General features: G+C 44.2%; 1 long non-coding RNA gene across 1 annotated transcript; it reads right to left on the reverse strand.

The window, feature by feature from the left end:
• Positions 1–1,146: 1,146 nt before the first annotated feature.
• On the reverse strand, positions 1,147–4,798 carry LOC113952748. Its single transcript, XR_003529648.1, has 3 exons — positions 4,674–4,798; positions 3,386–3,490; positions 1,147–1,259 (listed from the first exon to the last, which is right to left on the reverse strand). It is a non-coding gene; the product is annotated as an uncharacterized LOC113952748 (long non-coding RNA).
• Positions 4,799–7,167: the final 2,369 nt, after the last annotated feature.

The following is a 7,167-nucleotide window of genomic DNA, read 5'->3' on the forward strand; positions in this document are numbered from 1 at the left end:
CAGTTCTGGTAAAGCTGGTTGATAGGAGTACACCCCTGAAAGTGTCTGCTAATGGAGATGATCCTGCAGAGCTCATCTAACATGAAGGAAACAGCTTTTGCCTGAGTCTCACAGACCAGAAACAAAAAGAGACTCTATAAATTTTTTTAAAGACGTTTCAGCTTCTGCCTGACTGTTGCAAGCATCATATTATTTGCTGCATCATTCCTCACCCTCCTTCGGGAGGGAGGTGGAGGGCAGCCCTGCTGTTTAATCACTTGCCTTTACTGCTCACTTGTGGCTCATACTTGCTCCTCAGCCTGGCAAGTGGAATGCAGTAGCACTGCTTTGCATTACCGCCCTGGAGCTGAGAACCAGGCCAATATCATCAAAATTCAAGGCATTCCTCTCCCAAACTCACTTTACATGGAAAAGTACCCTTAACTCTCTCTAGCCCCGAATACCAGGCTTGAGGGCCTCTTTACCTGCCAATGATGCTGGGCAAGCTTACAGCCCAGATAAATCACAGGCAGCTGGGGAATGGGTGGAGGCTCTTGTTTCACCACTTGAAAGGCAACTTTTAAAAGTTGGTTGGAATTCAGCCTTTAATTTTGCACCCACAGATTTGAACCTATAATCAGATGTGAGCTTGGATCTGCAGATCTCATCTGCTGCAGCACTAACACCACCTCTTGCATGTTGCCTGCCTAATCCAAAAGAACAGTTAGGTAATTAAAGGTCTGAGTGTATTTAGCTTTTCCCACCACTAGTTATGAACAGGGCATTAAAATGCACTGGGTCTTCTGCACAAACCCTGGATAAGCAGATTCCTGTCCTCCTTATCTCCTGGTCATTCATTCTGTATCTGTAAGTGCTTCCTGTATCATTCCCATTAATCTCAGGCTGCTTTCCTAAGAGAAGCCCTCTGACATACTGCTCCAAATGGAATTATTATTACTATTATTATTGTTATACAAAAACCCCAAGCCCACATACTTCCCAAAGTGAGAATTCATTCAGTGGGAATTCTTTAAAACTTATTTATTTTATTTAATTTTCCAAATCCAAAGGTAAGGAGAATTTTGTATGCAGCACATGCAGCATTCATGGCTCGGGGCTGTGCCTGTGGGCAGCTGGAGCCTCCACACTGCTTCCAGGGGAACACTGCTCCACACAGCCCAACAGAAAACTGATATTTTTACTGGCATTCCTGCTGCAGCAGAATTTGGAAAGAGAGCATGGAGGAGCTTTATGGCGTGGTCTTCTTGTTCTCGTTGTCACTGGTGCAAAAAAACAGATAAATTTTAAAACTGCAGCCTCTGTTCTCTGCATAATGATGGGGGAAATGGTCCTCTGGTCTGCTTCCCTAGCTGAAATGTCACTCCACACCTGAGAGAAAAAGTAAGGTGAGTAAAATGGAAAAAAGAAACTTTTTTTTTCCCCTTTCTTTCCTAAGTGTATGTAATAAGTATGAAAGGGGAAGGTATATTTTCGCTGGGACACTAAAATTGAAGTAATCACCGAAATTTGTGTTTATTGTTGGATCACATAATATTTAAACTACTTCACTCACAGAATGATGCATTTAACTCCTAGAATGAAGTCCAGTGGAGCAAAATGACTGGTCTTACTCCTAAATAGGTGATCCTCACAAGTTCTCTATTATTTTATTAAGAAAAAAATTAAGTCTTTGCACAGAAGCAACTGATGCTTCATCAGGGTTTGGATGTCCTCTCACCTCTCCTGTGGGACTATGATCTCAGTGATCCGACAGATTTCCAGCTGGAAGTGAATGTTATCTGGGGGTGTTCCCGATGCCCAAACACACTAACCAGGGACAGGGGCTGGAGAATTCCCCAGAGAAGGCAGACCATGCCAAGAAAACATCGCTTGCAGTAAGTCACTGGAGGGGAGGTGCATTTTGCTCTGAGGCTCTGCTCTCAGCTGCATTTCTCAGTCTGGATCATGAATAAAGCTGTGTCCAGTCTAAAAATTTAGCTTTTTTTTTTTTTTAATAACTGGGCATTGAATTTGTTTTCTCTGTTTGTTTTTCTGCTGACTCATTTGAATGTGTCAGGCAAAGTCGTGTACGTTTGTCATAAGCACATGTTTCTTTCTATGTCTTGGGTTTCATTTTATTCTTTCCATTCCTTTATGTCCATTACCTTGCTTTGTTACAATTCAGATTGTAAAATCTAAGGGGTAAAAATGTTACTTCTACAGAAACAGACCCACAGTGGTATGCAAACCATGATGCAGAAGGCACAGTGTGTATTGTCATGGGCTACGAGTGTGCTAATAGGAAAAAGTTCTTTTTTTTTCAGATGAATGAAGAGCATGGAAGTCAAGTGGAATTTGAATTTCACAGAATCATTTAGGTTGGAAAAGACCTTTAAGATCATCAAGTCCAACTATAAATTTACCACTGCCAAGTCCACCCCTAAACCACGTCCCAAGTGCCACTTATAAGCTCACAGAGCTCAGTAACGCCGTGCCCTTTCTCATGTTTGAACTCTGTGGAGGAACAGGACAACGTCAGATACCATATAAGCAGTAGCTGGGAGGAAAACCACTCAAAAAACCTCCAGAATTTGGGTGTTGATGATGTTAAACCTAATGTTCATCAATTTGCTTGGAGCAATGAGGAGCTGGAGTCACCACCCTCCCCGGGGAGCTGTCGCAACAGAACCCTGATTGCTCCCGACCCACTGACGTGCTCACTCCAGCCTCTTGGCCCACTTCCCAGTAAGAATAATTGCATTTTATTTTTTTTTTTAAATTTTTCTCCTTGCCTTTGCACTGCTTGTTAAATGCCACACGTTATTCACTCCACATTTGCTGCCTGGAGCGTTGAGCGATGTTGGTGAGGGCTGGTACCTGTCCCGGCAGTGGAAGGGGTGGGGGGTTGGTGAGGCTGTGCAGGTTCCCTCAAGATGAAAGACCCTGTCTTAGGAATATCATGTTTTATTATTCATTTAAAGGATGTTTTCATGACACTGCAATTTCTAACCCAGCATGGCGAGACCATAAAATAATAGTGGGTCTGTTCGGAGGAACGTGTTTTATTTGGCACATTTCTGGAATAGCAGTACAAAGGAAGAAAATAAAGTTGCAATGTTTATGGTAGCTGGGCTCTCTGTCCGTTGGTAACCACTCACCACAAATAACTGCTTGCTGGTGCCCACACATGATATTTTAAGATCTGAGCTCTTAAAAAGAAGGTCTTCAACATCAGCAATATTTAGTGCTGTACAGCCTTCTGGCCACCACATAATGACTGCAGTGTTTTTTATGAAAATGAAACTCATCACATTCTGGGCTTTGCTTAAAGACCTCACATCAATCACTCAGCCCCAAGCTGTGCCTCACACCTTTTCAATTCCCACAGCCTTGGTCTTTCCGTTACCTTAGTCTTAATGTCTCCCTTTTTTTTTGCCTTCTTCCTTGCTACCTACTCCTTGAGGAAATATCCTCTCTCCAAAACTGCCTGCTGAACAATCCTCTTACTGATCTGGAGGAGAGATGGAAACCTGGTCAGGTCTATAAGGCAGATGTAATTAGAGCACAGTTATTGATTGTTACAATAAAACCAAACATAAGCAGTAAAAAGATCAAGCAGCAGGTAAGACTAGTAAAGGAAAAAGTATTTTTGTCCACCACAAAATTAATGGTGGGACTCATTGCCACAGGATATTGTGTGGGACAGAATTAGAAATCACTTTTAAAAATTAACTAAGAAAAGGAATGAAGGCTGAATTCATCACTAGCTATGAAATGCAATGACTCAGATGAAAAAAGCCGCTGAGAAAGCGCCCAGGAAGTTGGTAGGAGCTGTGAGGACCAGGCATCCACTGCTGCTCCCATGGGAAGGGGGATGGATCTGATTCAGCCACTCCCATGTGCTATTCAATCATGCCACCCGTAAGGGATAAAACAATTACAAACATAATTACAAACTGTTACAGACTGTATAAGTGCAGTTAACTTAAGGAAAGGGTTCACCTTGCTGATTAAATGACCCAGTTCTTTAACTTTTTCATCTCTCTGTTTCCTCCTTTCTGCCTAATAATGTCTCTCTCCTGCTCTGCCATGATGAGTTTTGTTTGGCTGCTCCCCAGGGCTGTGCCAGTGGCTTTCTGTCTGTAAGGTTGTCTCACGCAACTAAAATAAGTACAGCAGTTTATTAATTCACTTTTACTTTCCCCCATTCCCTGACAGCCCCACATCCTATGGCTCTCCTTGCTCCTCAGTCTCCTCCTCTCTACACAGTGGACAAAAAATGCTGCACAAACCCTTTCCATCAAGCAGGAAAATTCGTTGGACCTTTCCAAAGCGCTTTGCCTCTTGTCACAGACCCTCGTGGTGATGCTGAGGTTCAACAAGCACCGAGGCCAGCGCTGAGTGTCTGAAAACTCTTCCCACCACTCTATTTCACTTTGAACCCTCCCCACCCACCGGTTGTTTTGAATTATGGTTTTGGCCTGGGATTGCTGCATCACACGACGTGACGTGAGAATATATATTGCAAACAGAACACAAAGCTGTTCTGTGGCCCTGGGTTGCCTGAGCATCATTTGCCATGCTGTGACTAGGCCAGTGCAGGATGCAGTCAGCTGAATTTCTTTCACGGAGGTTTCCTATCCAGGGCTGCGATACCACGAAGGAAATGAAGGATAAGACACTGCTTCAGCAACCTCATTTGTCTTGTCCTTGCTCATCTGAGATGCTGGTGTACAAAGAGACACTGATGGGCTTTGTTTCATTGCCCTGCTGAGGATGCTGGGCAGCGGGACAATGCCCAGTGCTGCCAGTCACCAGATGTCCCGGCGCTGCAGAGAGCGAGAGCGCCCGCAGTAAACAACCAGGGACAATGGGCACTCTAAGGAGGAGGAATGGGTTTGTACCAGGGCTGGTAACTGTACCTGACATAACAAAGGGGCAATTCAGCTCCTTGGGACAGCGGCACACTGCGGTACAGCGCAGGGAGAACGAGTGAGGAGAGATTAGCAAGGCCTGGCTTGTGCAGGCTGGCACATGATAACATTATTGGTTCTGTCATTTGATGCCGGGTGAAGAATGCAGGAATAAAGTGCTTTTAGTCAGCTAAGTTAGCATATGATGTTGGTAAGGTTATTTTATGGTATTTTTCTGTCCCCCCGAGTCATTATTCTTCTCCTGTCATCAGGTGATATTCCTGGTTTTCAGGCAGCAGCAGGATCACAGGATTCCTGGCATAGCATTGTCAGTGCTGATCCAGGAGGGACTGATACACTCAGAAATTTTTGGGGTGGCTCACCAGGTGTCTGGGCAGGCTTTGAATGGATCAAAAACTGGGTGTCTGGCCTGGGGCATTCAGAATGGAGGAAAGGTAACTCACACGTGAGGAAAAAATGGTTTGATGAAGTTTTTCCTCTGAGAACTCTGGATAGCTCTGCACAGCACTCACTGAGAAACCCAGCACTGCACACCTGGGCTTGAAGATGTTGGTTTGTACTCTCTGTGACACACTTTGTAAAACAGAAATCTTAATGTAAATAGTAGCAGACAAAGGATTTTTTAAAATGGCCCCTTGCCATGAAGTAAAGGAGCTGGGCGAGCAAACAAGCAAAGGCAGCTGAGAGAATGGTCCCATAACTCACTGCATTTGTTTACTTACTTTGGCATGAGACACAGGTGTGAGTTTGTTCTTTGTTTCCTTCTGCAGGCTGAAGGAAGGCTGCCTGCTCCCTACCATGCAGGTAAAATAACTCCAGTACTCTTTAGCCACCTTTTTTTAATGAAAAGCCTTTTGGGAAAAAAAAAAAAAAAAAAAAAGAAGTCCGTGGACCAGCTGAAGTTAAATAAATAAAACCTGCAAAGGGTTTCACGTAAGGCTCTAACAATGGTTTTCATTTACTCCGTTCACCTCTCTCTGAAACAACATAAACTGAATGTTCATGGATTACTCTCCCCAGTTTTGCTTCCTGGTGTAGGTCTTTGCACATTTTCACCTCTCAGGTGCTGCAAATCTGCACAGCCCCTCCCCAGTGCAGACTCTTTAATAGAAGCAAGAAGAAAGTGTGTAGTCTTTCGTATTTTAAATGCATTTTTTGGCCACGTCAAATTGTAAGGATTTTTTTTCATACACACTTTTTGATCTTAGACCCTTTTCGTGCAAGTTTAATGATGTCTTCACAGAGAGGGCAAAGTGTAAGAGCAGTGGTGAGGGTGGCTGAGGGGAGCCCAGGTAGGAGCTCTGGCTACAGAGGAACTGGTTTTGGGGAAGACTGGCCACATCCAGCCTCAGGAAAGGGGGTTTAGTTTTCAGAACTACATGCAAATGTGGAGAAGTTCCTGGAGCTCCAGGTGGAGGAGGTGTCCGTGCAGGATCACAAGGCAGCTGTGTAACCTGAACGCCTTTCCAGTGGGCTGGATATCAGGGAGAAAAGGAATACTAGGAATGAGTAACCTGGCTGGAGTGACAGCATTATCTAATGTGTGGAGACGCCGAGGCTGGAGAGCAGGAAGGGAGAGGAAGAGTGGGAGAAAGAGGAAGAGCAGACAGCTGGTGTGTGGATGGTCGATGTATTTAGCTAATGATGGCAATAAAACAGGATTAGCTGCTAGTCCTGGATTGATGGCCATGGCAATTGCCAGACACTCTGCTTCCCTTCCGTGAGCAAGGGAAGGTGGCGGCATGTGGGAATTACTTTTAAAAGCTCATTAGCTGGGTGTTAAGTCTCATCAGACAGTTAACATTTCAAACAAGTACAACCTGGGTATAATTGCAGCCTCCGTAAATTTGTTTGCCCCATTAATACCTGTCACTATCAATTATTTAATTCCTCCTCAGCTGTTTGAATGCTTGTTTCAAACCGGGCTTCACATGGATTTGTTTATTTGTTTCTGGCCAGAAGATAGCAGGAGCCTTTTAAACCAGAAGATGTGTTTTCTGCTCCATGAGCTCTGTAATCTGAAGGTAAGAGGTTTAGTGGGAGATTTGAGAAAGACAATGAGGATGGTGTCCTGATAAATCTTTGGTTTGATGCTACGAAATCCACGTGAAATTTTTAGGGAGAGGGCAAGACCAGGTTTGAGAAGGTTGATGTTTGGAGGACCTGGCTTAGGTCTGGCAGATGTGACAAGGAGTTCCTACCAAAGCAAACTGAGCCTGAGTCACGCAGGAGACTTCTGCTGGTGTTTATACCA

This window comes from Corapipo altera, unplaced genomic scaffold (genome assembly GCF_003945725.1).
Source record: "Corapipo altera isolate COAL_440 unplaced genomic scaffold, ASM394572v1 180, whole genome shotgun sequence".
In the NCBI taxonomy this organism is placed as follows: Eukaryota; Metazoa; Chordata; class Aves; order Passeriformes; family Pipridae; genus Corapipo; species Corapipo altera.